The following is a 15,000-nucleotide window of genomic DNA, read 5'->3' on the forward strand; positions in this document are numbered from 1 at the left end:
TGCCTGACGGAGGCGCTGCAGAAGGAGGATGGAGACGCCCTGGACATTTTTAGTATCCTGACGATATCTGGCCCAAGCTATTTATGGTACAACGTCCCGATGTCCCACTCGAGGCCTGCGAAGGATGACGTCGGGAGGTCGCCCTCATAGCTACGGGAATACCAAGATGGCGCCCAAGATGGCGACAGACAAGGCCGAGGGAAAATCTACAACGGGCATTTGGCGCCAAACCCCTCAGCTAGCCCACGGAAATATTTGTTATCGTTTATTTGAATTTATGTATGTTTGTTCTTTTCTTTTAGTGTTTATATTATTGTATGTGTATTTTTCTTCATTTAACCTCCTTTACTTTTTCAAAATACGGCAATCCATTACTAAAACTTTAGTATTCAAAGAAATATTCAGAGAAGGCAGACGACACTTAACTATGAAATGAGTCTAGCTGCGCGAACATCTCCTGGCGCACGACCTTGTTTGCATAAATAAGGTGGGGTCAACCACCTTGCGGGAGTTGCGCTCAGGCATCGGCTCATTACCTGCGGTCGGCTATCCCTCAGATAACCGCCGTTCAGGCTTTGTCATTTTTATTTGTGCTTTGTTTTATTTGTTCTTTTAACTATGGATCTTACAGTGAGTCTGCAGTTTTATCAGGTATTGTTTTTTATTTGTTTTATTTAAGATTGCCCCTTTTTACGTGTATTTGTGTTTACTTTTACCGGAGGTTTTATTTCATTGTGTTCTCGCTTTTTAAATAATAATGGTATTGAGTTTTGCCTTTTGTTTGCTTTTCCAAATAAATACATCAGATACAGTTTTATTGCTCATTTATCTGAACTCTTTCTATTTTAATACTAACTTTAATTTACTCGTATGATTTCACTTTACGTTTTATCAGTTATACACATTTTTGTTTTAAATTATCTATATTCCTTGTGAGTGCTTTGGGCAAAAGATTATTCGCTCATCTTTTCTTTGTTCATGAAATGACGCTACCCAACTATAATACCGCACGAGACAAACGTCAAATGACATTTTCTTTGTGCCGGAACAGGAAGCCGGAGGCTTAGGTCTCGTTGGCTCCTACGGCCCCGCAAACTAGGGGGGAGAGTCGCAGACAACCCCTACAGCGGATAATGGTGGCTTAATCGGTGGGATTGATTGTTTTAATTAATGATGACGTTTGGAGTTGTTCTTGTGCTGATGTTCTAGAGTGTTTTTAAGATTTTGCCAAAGCATACAATGATGATAGTTAAAGGTTACTGAAGACTGGTGTAGAGTAAGATATTGTTCAGTATGTACGTAATTTAAGTGTTTACTTTGAGTTTTGCTTGTTGCTTTAATGTGATTGACCAGCTTTAAACCTTTAGCTCTTATCATATATTATTTTCTGTATTATTTGTTTACGAGTTTATGGTGAATCGTTTTTGTGTATTCTGTCGTTTCCAGTTGTGACGTTTAATTTCTGTATTTGTCTTTGTCGTTTGATATTCTATGATGGTTTAGGGAAAGGAGGAAAAAGTCTCTAGCCTGCGCCTTGAGCTTGAGGATTAATCTCGCCCCAACCTTGATGATGAAATCCTTCTGGTTGATGAGGTTACGGAGTTGAGGGGGATGATTAAGGGAGTTAACGAATCAGGTAAAGCGGCTCGAGAGGGAGAAAGATAAAGAACCGTGATGAAATAAAAGGTTTACTGGAAAGGTTAACTTTGAGGTTAGACTCTGGTGCCACTACAAGTGCTGCAGAACCGCAGGGTGCCACTGCGCTTTCACCTCACACGTCACCCGTGAGAGGAGCTATTCCGAGAACTACCAGCGTTAATTGTAAGAGACACATCGCCAATGCTCACTCCGGCGAATTTAGTTTCAGTCTGACACACAACCGCAGGTTACTGTTACCCTTCATCTTCTGCAAGGCCCATAGTTGCTCCCCGCACACTGTTTACGGGCCCCCTGGTCAACAGGCGTCACAGCCAACTTACCTAATAGTTTCTGATCGAGATTTCTATCTCGAAGTTTAAAGCTGAAGCCCCGGCTTCTCAGTCCACTTCTCAGAAATCAAGAAGTCGAAGGCTGGATTAGGCAGCTTGAAAATGCAGTCAAGCCTGCCACTGATGAGGCTCTGATTCAGGCTTTCAAAGAGCACATTGCAAAAGGACAGGCTGAGTTGATAATCAACTCACCTAATTTTGATGACATCTTTTCGTGGGTAGAGTTTAAACAAAGGCTACGACAAAAATTTAGAGGAACGTGCTCAGCCTCTGATTTTTTCACTTACGTAAAGGAAGTGCGTATGCTTGCAGGGCAGGCTCCTCTGGATTTTTAATGTAATACTTGAGGAATGGTGTATCAAGGCTATCGAGATCACCGAGAAGCAATAGGTAATCTGAGGTGTTAATTCGAAGGGTATTTTTTACAAGGTTTGCCAGGCTGGCTAAAAGAGCTTCTCGCTCTTAAGGAAGGGTGATTCGTTCAGTCGCTTGTTGATAGCTCACAGCGATTATGGAATGCCAGAGTAGAGTGTCTAGCCATGATGAACCTCTAAACTTCCTGCAGAACCACGAAGATCTGGTGTTGCAGAGATCTCTCGTGACCAGCCCGTGCATATCGCCAAATAAATCAGCGATCGACAATCATTGCTGGGGATGTCAAAGAGAAGGTCATATTCGTAGAGAATGCCCCTTTCAGGATGGCAGAGAGGAGGAGCTCCACTCACCTCTGTGGTATCAAGGAGCCCAAGAAAGGTCAGTTTCCGAGGACCACCAGATTTCATACCAAGGTAGAACGACAGTTGACAGAGGCTGCGGTCCAGACAATATCTGAGGTTACTGATGATTCTGCTCAAGGACCATGTGGGAGACCTCTAGTGAAGATCTGTGTGGAGGAGTAGTCTGTTACATGCTTTAATTGATACTGGATCTGAAGTTACTCTGCTTAAATGGGTGCTTCGCGACAATGACTCCAAAAAGAGTTTATCATGAGGGACGTGGTCTTCGAGGAGTTTCAGGCCGCTCTTCGAGCTACATCTGAGTGGATGTTGATGATATCTATTGGTAATGGCAGGAAAATCCGAAAGTGTTGTCACAAGATTGTGTTTGGTGGAAGGTATAAGATTTCCAGGGGATGTTCTTATTGGTATGGATTTTCTACAAGAGTTCTGTTACCAGTTGTACATAATCATACTCCACGAAATATTACCTGAAGCTTCAAGGGATAATCCTCCCTATAACTTATGGTGTTGGGACGACTTTAGGTATCACTGCTGTAGCCGAATTCACTCCTAAGAATCAGTATCAGAAGTTAGCACTCAGGAGAACCACTTTATGTCCTCCTCGTAGTAGTCGTTATGTTTTCGTGACTGTGCCTCAGACATTTAATGATAAGGAAGTGCTTCTAGAAGCGGCACTGACAAAGTGTCGTTCCTAGGACGGTAGTTGTGCCTGAGAATGGAATTGCTTCTGTATGGGTAGTGAATGGTAGGAGCTCGTCCCCATTCACCTGCAAAATGGTACACACGTTGGCAACAGGAGCACTTTGCACGTGGTGGAACTGAAGCAGTCACCTGAAGGATCTTATCCTGTTGAGCATGCAGTTTTATGGATAACTCTACTGAGCTGAGCTTTCCTCTGGGAATTCAAGAATAGCAGTGATGCCTCTGATCCAGATTTTAGATTTGAGGATGATGATTTTGATGAAGCTTACGGTCAACTAGACTTCGGTTATGATGTTGGTACTTTGTTGTTTTTCCTGAAACAAGTTTAGATGATCCTCCAGACATTGCATCTGTTACTATGGCACAGACGATCAAGAAAATGGCCCTGATTTGAGCCATTTATCAGAAAGGCAACGCGAAGGTATTCTGACACTATTGGCTAATTATCCACGTCTTTTTAGCTCAGATAAGTTCCTTATTGCACTGTGCCAGATGTTCAGCACTGTATACCTACACATGAGACTCAGCCATTATGCACACGCCAGTGCGACTACCTGAAGCAGTAAACAACAGATACGGGAGGAGTGCGACGCCATGCTTGAGGCTGGTGTGATTGAACCAAGCACATCACCCTGGCTCTCACCCGTAGTGCTTGTCAAAAAGAAGGATGGAAAAAGTTCGCTTCTGTGTAGATTATCGTCGGCTGAACTCTGTGACAATAGCTGACACCTACCCTTTGCCAAGGATTGATGAGCTGGTGGATGAACTCAGAGAAACAGCAGTCTTTTCATACTTGACAGTAGGAGTGCTTAACTGGAGTATCCCTGTGCACCTGAATGATAGACCAAAGACGGCATTCAGCGATGGTTATCGTCTTTTACAGTGGCGACGTATGCCATTAGGTTTGTCTACGGCACTACAACTTTTTCAGCGAACTATGAATGCCATTCTTAGCCCAGTTCTCGGCCGGCATACATTAGCTTACCTAGACAACATTGTTGTTACAGTAGAAACTTTGACGAACATCTGTGTCATCTGAAAGAAACACTGGATATATTAATTGTGCGGATTCAAGCTAAAGTTAACAAATGTGAATTTGTTGTAAAGAACTTCAGGTCTTAGGATTCCGAGTTTACTCCTGAAGGTATTCTCCCTGATCCTGACAAAGTTCGAGCAATTGCGGAGATGCCAGCCCCAAAAACAGTCAGGGAGTAAGAAGATTCTTAGGTAGCTACAGGATTCTTCAGAAAGCATGTTCCTGATTATGCTAAAGTAGCTGCACCTTTATACCCAACTCATCAAGAAGATACTAGATTCAAATGGACAGATGAGTGCCGGAAAGCATTTCAATCTTTGAAGATGCTTTGATGAATGCCCCGGTTTTGCGTAAGCCGAACTTTGATCCCATTTGAGATACACACTGATGCATCACAAGTTGCCATCGGTGCTGCATTAATGCAGAGAGACAGTGTGAGAACAAGCCCATGCCATAGCCTTACTTCAGTCGAAAGTTGAGAGGACCAGAGACTCGATATTCTGCTACTGACATCAGAAGCTCTTGCCGTTATTGAAAGCGTCCGGCAATTTGACCCTTATGTATATGGTCGCAAATTCACGGTGTACACTGACCATCGACCACTTTGTTACGTTTTCACAAAGAAGACAAAGTCCCCAAGGATGTCTAGGTGGGCAATGAACTGTCTGCCTATCATTTAACTTTCTGTACAAGCCTGGTACCTCACACCACATTCCAGATATGTTAAGTCGAAAAATTTCAGCAGTGAGTATAGCAGATCCATATCCAAAGACCAATAGATCAAACAACTGAAGGATCCGATGGGGCATGAAAAAAAATTGCTTATTTGGAAAAGAGAAGCAGTTCCTCACAGAAACCCTCCACCCTCTAGAAAAATTTCAAAAACCAAAATGGTGTTTGTATCATGTAAAAAAACTTACCTGATCAAAATTTGTGAGCCAACTTGTGGTTCCCGACACTTCGAAGAAGTGGCATTAACATTACCCCACTTTTCCCCAATTGCCGCTCACCCTGGTTTATTTAGAACATTTGTCAAAACTTAAGACATGTTTTATTTCCCAAATTGCTTCGTACGTCAAGGAGTATTTTGCAGCCTGTGAGGCCCTGCAACGACGAAAAGGAAGCCCAAGAAAGGCTCCTCTTGCAAAGCCGCCGGAATGTCTCAGTTCCTCTTGAGAAAAAAGTGCAGCCCTTGATTGAGCTAGGGGAGATCGAGGCGTTTTATCGTTCCCGTTGACCTTCATTGATAAATTTAACTCGTTACGTCCAAATTTTTCCATTGAAAACCAAGGGAAGCCGACTCTGTAGCTGATGCGATGTTCAGAGAATTCTTTTACAAATATTTGGGTCCTCCTCGCCTTATACAAATTGAGGGGGGATCTGAATTTAATAAGGGCTCTTTAAGGAATGCTGTCGCTACTGCAGATAAAGACAACCTTGACAACTGCTTATCATCCTCAAGCTAATGGATGATTTAAAGAACGAACAGAGTATTTAAAGGGAAACCCATTGCATCCCTTGCAAATACAGCACCACCGGGGGGAAAGCAGCTTACCCCTCAGGTGAGGCTGGCTCTTAACAGCGCCATTCATCGTATACAGAATCAGCCTTTACTTAATAAACAGGTCTCAGGGCATTTCCATTTGGGAAATTAACCAAACGATCTTGTCTACAATTCAGAGTCATCTAGAGCCTTTTATAATGCTCTCAATATAGCTCGTAATGTAGCCCTCGATACTACAAGAACCGAAAGGGAACAGTGGACACGAGATTACGATAAGCGGTCTGCCAAAACCAAGGCATTAGCAAAGGGAGATCTCGTTTATATAAGAATCGAGTTCGAAAGACTGGGGAGATAAAAAGAAAAACCCACGCTGGTCAGGTCCTGCATCATCAAAAAGAAGATCGGTCCTGTTACCTTTTTTTTTGAAGATATCTATCAACCTTTTAAGAAGAAGTATCACATAATGACTTAAAACCCCTTTAAAGTTTGGGGTGAGATCCTTACCCAGGGGTTGTATATGAATATGGTCCTGATTTTGTTGATCCATTTTTGGGATGATGATCTGAACCAGGTGAAAATGTTAAAACATCCGTATCAAAATGTAATGTCCTTGTTCTTATGTTTTACTTTTTAAAAAAGTTTTTTTATTAGATTATCTTAGTTTTTTATGTTTTAAACGTTTAAATAATCCAATTATGTCGAATCCAAGCCATTTTTATTTCCTCGGGCAAACTTAAATTTAAAAAGAAGACAATATCCTTCCCTTTTTTAACAGCTGCTTTACCTGGGCACTTTCAAAATTTCTTAAAAGCCCGCGCCAAACCCTTGGGTTTGGGGGGGGATTTCTCTCAAACCAAAAATGTATGAGCACGTAACCAAACCCTGTCCTGGGCTGTGAATCCGTGGAAGTAACTGAGATGGAGGTTGAAAGCATAGTTCGAGAACCTTGGTTGGAGATTGAGGGTGCTGCAGTACCGTGATGACAGGAGATTTGGAGGATCACCCCTCATGGAGACTACAGTATTTTAAAGCAACAGTCTCGAGGCAGCATGGGGCGATGTTAAGACGTCGGGAGGATGTCAAAGCCTTCCGGGGAGAGGGAAAGGGCAGGGAGAGCTTCGTCACCGTCGTCTCACGATGTCCCTGTTGACTAACCGAGGCGCCCTAGAACACCCCAGCAGAGGATGTGAGGGAGGGTTTGCTAGTAGGGGCAGTTGGACTTCGAGGACCAGCCATATGAGACGCGTGACTTCGTCTACAGGGGGGGGAGGGTTTTAGTGAGCTGCCGCTCTTACAGCCTCTTCCGGCGACCCATACCCCTCAATATCACCCAAAACCCCCATGAAAAGTCCCCGCGATCAATATTGTACGTCTGGACCAGGGCGCGAGGATACTGACGGAGGCACCGCAGGAGGCGCTGTAGAAGGTATTGCCTGACGGAGGCGCTGCAGAAGGAGGATGGAGACGCCCTGGACATTTTTAGTATCCTGACGATATCTGGCCCAAGCTATTTATGGTACAACGTCCCGATGTCCCACTCGAGGCCTGCGAAGGATGACGTCGGGAGGTCGCCCTCATAGCTACGGGAATACCAAGATGGCGCCCAAGATGGCGACAGACAAGGCCGAGGGAAAATCTACAACGGGCATTTGGCGCCAAACCCCTCAGCTAGCCCACGGAAATATTTGTTATCGTTTATTTGAATTTATGTATGTTTGTTCTTTTCTTTTAGTGTTTATATTATTGTATGTGTATTTTTCTTCATTTAACCTCCTTTACTTTTTCAAAATACGGCAATCCATTACTAAAACTTTAGTATTCAAAGAAATATTCAGAGAAGGCAGACGACACTTAACTATGAAATGAGTCTAGCTGCGCGAACATCTCCTGGCGCACGACCTTGTTTGCATAAATAAGGTGGGGTCAACCACCTTGCGGGAGTTGCGCTCAGGCATCGGCTCATTACCTGCGGTCGGCTATCCCTCAGATAACCGCCGTTCAGGCTTTGTCATTTTTATTTGTGCTTTGTTTTATTTGTTCTTTTAACTATGGATCTTACAGTGAGTCTGCAGTTTTATCAGGTATTGTTTTTTATTTGTTTTATTTAAGATTGCCCCTTTTTACGTGTATTTGTGTTTACTTTTACCGGAGGTTTTATTTCATTGTGTTCTCGCTTTTTAAATAATAATGGTATTGAGTTTTGCCTTTTGTTTGCTTTTCCAAATAAATACATCAGATACAGTTTTATTGCTCATTTATCTGAACTCTTTCTATTTTAATACTAACTTTAATTTACTCGTATGATTTCACTTTTACGTTTTATCAGTTATACACATTTTTGTTTTAAATTATCTATATTCCTTGTGAGTGCTTTGGGCAAAAGATTATTCGCTCATCTTTTCTTTGTTCATGAAATGACGCTACCAACTATAATACCGCACGAGACAAACGTCAAATGACATTTTCTTTGTGCCGGAACAGGAAGCCGGAGGCTTAGGTCTCGTTGGCTCCTACGGCCCCGCAAACTAGGGGGGAGAGTCGCAGACAACCCCTACAGCGGATAATGGTGGCTTAATCGGTGGGATTGATTGTTTTAATTAATGATGACGTTTGGAGTTGTTCTTGTGCTGATGTTCTAGAGTGTTTTTAAGATTTTGCCAAAGCATACAATGATGATAGTTAAAGGTTACTGAAGACTGGTGTAGAGTAAGATATTGTTCAGTATGTACGTAATTTAAGTGTTTACTTTGAGTTTTGCTTGTTGCTTTAATGTGATTGACCAGCTTTAAACCTTTAGCTCTTATCATATATTATTTTCTTGTATTATTTGTTTACGAGTTTATGGTGGAATCGTTTTTGTGTATTCTGTCGTTTCCAGTTGTGACGTTTAATTTCTGTATTTGTCTTTGTCGTTTGATATTCTATGATGGTTAGGGAAAGGAGGAAAAAGTCTCAGCCTGCGCCTGAGCTTGAGGATGAATCTCGCCCCAACCTTGATGATGAAATCCTTCTGGTTGATGAGGTTACGGAGTTGAGGGGGATGATTAAGGAGTTAACGAATCAGGTAAAGCGGCTCGAGAGGGAGAAAGATAAAGACCGTGATGAAATAAAAGGTTTACTGGAAAGGTTAACTTTGAGGTTAGACTCTGGTGCCACTACAAGTGCTGCAGAACCGCAGGGTGCCACTGCGCTTTCACCTCACACGTCACCCGTGAGAGGAGCTATTCCGAGAACTACCAGGCGGTTAATTGTAAGAGACACATCGCCAATGCTCACTCCGGCGAATTTTAGTATTCAGTCTGACACACAACCGCAGGTTACTGTTGACCCTTCATCTTCTGCAAGGCCCATAGTTGCTCCCCGCACACTGTTTACGCCTCCTGGTCAACAGGCGTCACAGCCAACTTACCTAATAGTTTCTGATCGAGATTCTATCTCGAAGTTTAAAGCTGAAGCCCCGGCTTCTCAGCCACTTCGCAGAAATCAAGAAGTCGAAGGCTGGATTAGGCAGCTTGAAAATGCAGTCAAGCCTGCCACTGATGAGGCTCTGATTCAGGCTGCAAGAGCACATTGCAGAGGACAGGCTGAGTTGATAATCAACTCACCTATTTTTGATGACATCTTTTCGTGGGTAGAGTTTAAACAAAGGCTACGACAAAAATTTAGAGGAACGTGCTCAGCCTCTGATTTTTTCACTTTACTGTATGAAGTGCGTATGCTTGCAGGGCAGGCTCCTCTGGATTTTTATGTAATACTTGAGGGAATGGTGTATCAAGGCTATCGAGATCACCGAGAAGCAATAGGTAATCCTGAGGTGTTAATTCGAAGGGTATTTTTACAAGGATTGCCAGGCTGGCTAAGAGAGCTTCTCGCTCTTAAGGAAGGTGATTCGCTTCAGTCGCTTGTTGAAGCCTCACAGCGATTATGGAATGCCAGAGTAGGAGTGTCTAGCCATGATGAACCTCCTAAACTTCCTGCAGAACCACGAAGATCTGGTGTTGCAGAGATCTCTCGTGACCAGCCTCGTGCATATCGCCAAATAAATCAGCGATCGACAATCATTTGCTGGGGATGTCAAAGAGAAGGTCATATTCGAAGAGAATGCCCCTTTCAGGATGGCCAGAGAGGAGGAGCTCCACTCACCTCTGGGTATCAAAGGAGCCCAAGAAAGGTCAGTTTCCGAGGACCACCAGATTTCTTACCAAGGAGAACGACAGTTGACAGAGGCTGCGGTCCAGACAATATCTGAGGTTACTGAGATTTCTGCTCAAGGACCATGTGGGAGACCTCTAGTGAAGATCTGTGTTGGAGGAGTAGCTGTTACAGCTTTAATTGATACTGGATCTGAAGTTACTCTGCTTAAAATGGGTGCTTCGCAGACAATGACTCCAAAAAGAGTTTATCATGAGGGACGTGGTCTTCGAGGAGTTTCAGGCCGGCTCTTCGAGGCTACATCTGAGTGGGATGTTGATGTATCTATTGGTAATGGCAGGAAAATCCGAAAGTGTTGTCACAGATTGTGTTTGGTGGAAGGTATAGATTTCCCAGGGGATGTTCTTATTGGTATGGATTTTCTACAGAGGTTCTGTTACCAGTTGGTACATAATCATACTCCACGAAAAGATTACCTGAAGCTTCAAGGGATAATCCTCCCTATAACTTATGGTGTTGGGACGACTTTAGGTATCACTGCTGTAGCCGAATTCACTCCTAAGAATCAGTATCAGAAGTTAGCACTCAGGAGAACCACTTTATGTCCTCCTCGTAGTAGTCGTTATGTTTTCGTGACTGTGCCTCAGACATTTAATGATAAGGAAGTGCTTCTAGAAGCGGCCACTGACAAAGTTGTCGTTCCTAGGACGGTAGTTGTGCCTGAGAATGGAATTGCTTCTGTATGGGTAGTGAATGGAGGAGCTCGTCCCATTCACCTGCAAAATGGTACACACGTGGCAACAGGAGCACTTTGCACAGTGGTGGAACTGAAGCAGTCACCTGAAGGATCTTATCCTGTTGAGCAGCAGTTTATGGATAACTCTACTGATGCTGAGCTTTCCTCTGAGGAATTCAAGAATAGCAGTGATGCCTCTGATCCAGATTTTAGATTTGAGGATGATGATTTTGATGAAGCTTACGGTCAACTAGACTTCGGTTATGATGTTGGTGACTTTGTTGTTTTTCCTGAAACAAGTTTAGATGATCCTCCAGACATTGCATCTGTTACTATGGCAACAGACGATCAAGAAAATGGCCCTGATTTGAGCCATTTATCAGAAAGGCAACGCGAAGGTATTCTGACACTATTGGCTAATTATCCACGTCTTTTTAGCTCAGATAAGTTCTCTATTGGCACTGTGCCAGATGTTCAGCACTGTATACCTACACATGAGACTCAGCCATTATGCACACGCCAGTGGCGACTACCTGAAGCAGCTAAACAACAGATACGGGAGGAGTGCGACGCCATGCTTGAGGCTGGTGTGATTGAACCAAGCACATCACCCTGGCTCTCACCCGTAGTGCTTGTCAAAAAGAAGGATGGAACAGTTCGCTTCTGTGTAGATTATCGTCGGCTGAACTCTGTGACAATAGCTGACACCTACCCTTTGCCAAGGATTGATGAGCTGGTGGATGAACTCAGAGAAACAGCAGTCTTTTCACTACTTGACAGTAGGAGTGCTTACTGGAGTATCCCTGTGGCACCTGAAGATAGACCAAAGACGGCATTCAGCGATGGTTATCGTCTTTTTCAGTGGCGACGTATGCCATTTGGTTTGTCTACGGCACCTACAACTTTTCAGCGAACTATGAATGCCATTCTTAGCCCAGTTCTCGGCCGGCATACATTAGCTTACCTAGACGACATTGTTGTCTACAGTAAGAACTTTGACGAACATCTGTGTCATCTGAAAGAAACACTGGATATATTAGATTGTGCTGGATTCAAGCTAAATGTTAACAAATGTGAATTTGTTGTAAAGAACTTCAGGTTCTTAGGATTCCGAGTTACTCCTGAAGGTATTCTCCCTGATCCTGACAAAGTTCGAGCAATTGCGGAGATGCCAGCCCCAAAAACAGTCAGGGGAGTAAGAAGATTCTTAGGAGCTACAGGATTCTTCAGAAAGCATGTTCCTGATTATGCTAAAGTAGCTGCACCTTTAACCCAACTCATCAAGAAAGATACTAGATTCAAATGGACAGATGAGTGCCGGAAAGCATTTCAATCTTTGAAAGATGCTTTGATGAATGCCCCGGTTTTGCGTAAGCCGAACTTTGATCTCCCATTTGAGATACACACTGATGCATCACAAGTTGCCATCGGTGCTGCATTAATGCAGAGAGACAGTGAGAACAAGCCCCATGCCATAGCCTACTTCAGTCGAAAGTTGAGAGGACCAGAGACTCGATATTCTGCTACTGACTCAGAAGCTCTTGCCGTTATTGAAAGCGTCCGGCAATTTGACCCTTATGTATATGGTCGCAAATTCACGGTGTACACTGACCATCGACCACTTGTGTACGTTTTCACAAAGAAGACAAAGTCCCCAAGGATGTCTAGGTGGGCATATGAACTGTCTGCCTATTCATTTAACATTCTGTACAAGCCTGGTACCTCACACCACATTCCAGATATGTTAAGTCGAAATATTTCAGCAGTGAGTATAGCAGATCCAGATCCAAAGACCATGAGATCAGAACAACTGAAGGATCCGATGTGGCATGAAATTATTGCTTATTTGGAAGAGGAAGCAGTTCCTCACAGAAAACCTCCACGCCCTCTAGAAGAATTTGAACTCAAGAATGGTGTTGTATCATGTGAAAAACTTACCTGATCGAATTGTGAGCCAACTTGTGGTTCCTCGACAACTTCGAAGAAGTGCATTAACATTAGCCCACTCTTCCCCAATTGCCGCTCACCCTGGTGTATTTAGAACATTTGTCAAACTTAAGGACATGTTTTATTTCCCAAATATGCTTCGTGACGTCAAGGAGTATGTTGCAGCCTGTGAGGACTGCCAACGACGAAAAGGAAGCCCAAGAAAGGCTCCTCTTGCAAAGCCGCCGGATGTCTCAGTTCCTCTTGAGAAAATAAGTGCAGACTTGATTGAGCTAGGGAGATCTGAGGCTGGTTATCGTTACTGTCTGACCATCATTGATCATTTAACTCGTTACGTCCAAATTGTTCCATTGAAAACCAAGGAAGCCGACTCTGTAGCTGATGCGATGTTCAGAGAATTCATTACGATATTTGGTCCTCCTCGCCTTATACAAACTGATGGGGGATCTGAATTTAATAATCGGCTCTTTAAGGAATGCTGTCGACTACTGCAGATAAAGACAACCTTGACAACTGCTTATCATCCTCAAGCTAATGGGATGATAGAAAGAACGAACAGAGTAGTTAAGGATGCAATTGCATCCCTTGCAAATACAGCACCTACTCGATGGGAGCAGCTTATCCCTCAGGTGAGGCTGGCTCTTAACAGCGCCATTCATCGTAGTACAGGAGATCAGCCTTTATACTTAATGACAGGTCATCATGGTCATTTTCCTGTTGGATTAACCAACGATCTTGTCTACAATTCAGAGTCATCTAGAGCCTTTTATAATGCTCTCAATATAGCTCGTAAGGTAGCCCTCGAGACTACAAGAACCGCAAGGGAACAGTGGACACGAGATTACGATAAGCGGTCTGCCAAACCAAAGGCATTAGCTGAAGGAGATCTCGTCTTATATAAGAATCGAGTTCGTAAGACTGGGGTAGATAAACTGCAAAATCCACGCTGGTCAGGTCCTGCACGCATCAAAAAGAAGATCGGTCCTGTTACCTTTTTGTTGAAAGATATCTATCAACCTTTTAATGAGAAGCAATATCACATTAATGACTTGAAACCCTTTAAAGTCTTGGGTGAGATCACTTACCCAGAGTTGTATGATGAATATGGTCCTGATTTTGTTGATCCACTTTTGGATGATGATGCTGAACCAGGTGTAATGTTACTAGCATCCTGTATCAAAATGTAATGTCTTGTTCTTATGTTTTACTTTTAACAATGTTTTGTTTTAGATTATCTTAGTTTTTATATGTTTTAAACGATATTAAATAATGCCAATTATGTCTGAATCCAAGCCATTTTTATCTCCTCGGGCAATCTTAAATAAACAGATAGACAATATCCTGCTTTATTAACAGCTGCTTTCCTGGTCACTTTCACATATCTTAATAAGCCTGCGCAACTCCATTGGGGTTTGGGAGGGGATTTCTCTCATTCCAGATGTATGAGCACGTAACCACACCCTGTCCTGGTCTGTGAATCCCGTGGAAGTAACCTGAGATGGAGGTTGATGCATAGGTGTCGAGAACCTGTGGTTGGAGATGAGGGTGCTGCAGTACCTGTGATGACAATGGAGATGTTGGAGGTATCACCCGTCAGTGGAGACTACTGTATTGACAGCAGCAGTCTCGAGGCAGCATGGTCGATGTTAAGACTGTCGGGAGGATGTCACAGCCACTTCCGGAGAGAGGAAGGTCAGGGAGAGCTTCGTCACCGTCGTCTCACGATGTCCCTGTGATCTAACCGAGGCGCCCTAGAACACCCCAGCAGAGGATGTGAGCAGATCTCGCTAGTAGGGGCAGTTGGACTTCGAGGACCAGCCATATGAGACGTCGTGGACTTCGCTCTACTAGGTGGGGGAGGGGTTGTAGTGAGCTGCCGCTCTTACTGCCTCTTCCGGCGACCCATACCCGCTCAATATCACCCAAAACCCCCATGAAAAGTCCCCGCGATCAATATTGTACGTCTGGACCAGGGCGCGAGGATACTGACGGAGGCACCGCAGGAGGCGCTGTAGAAGGTATTGCCTGACGGAGGCGCTGCAGAAGGAGGATGGAGACGCCCTGGACATTTTTAGTATCCTGACGATATCTGGCCCAAGCTATTTATGGTACAACGTCCCGATGTCCCACTCGAGGCCTGCGAAGGATGACGTCGGGAGGTCGCCCTCATAGCTACGGGAATACCAAGATGGCGC

Source organism: Penaeus chinensis, chromosome 24 (assembly GCF_019202785.1).
Source record: "Penaeus chinensis breed Huanghai No. 1 chromosome 24, ASM1920278v2, whole genome shotgun sequence".
In the NCBI taxonomy this organism is placed as follows: Eukaryota; Metazoa; Arthropoda; class Malacostraca; order Decapoda; family Penaeidae; genus Penaeus; species Penaeus chinensis.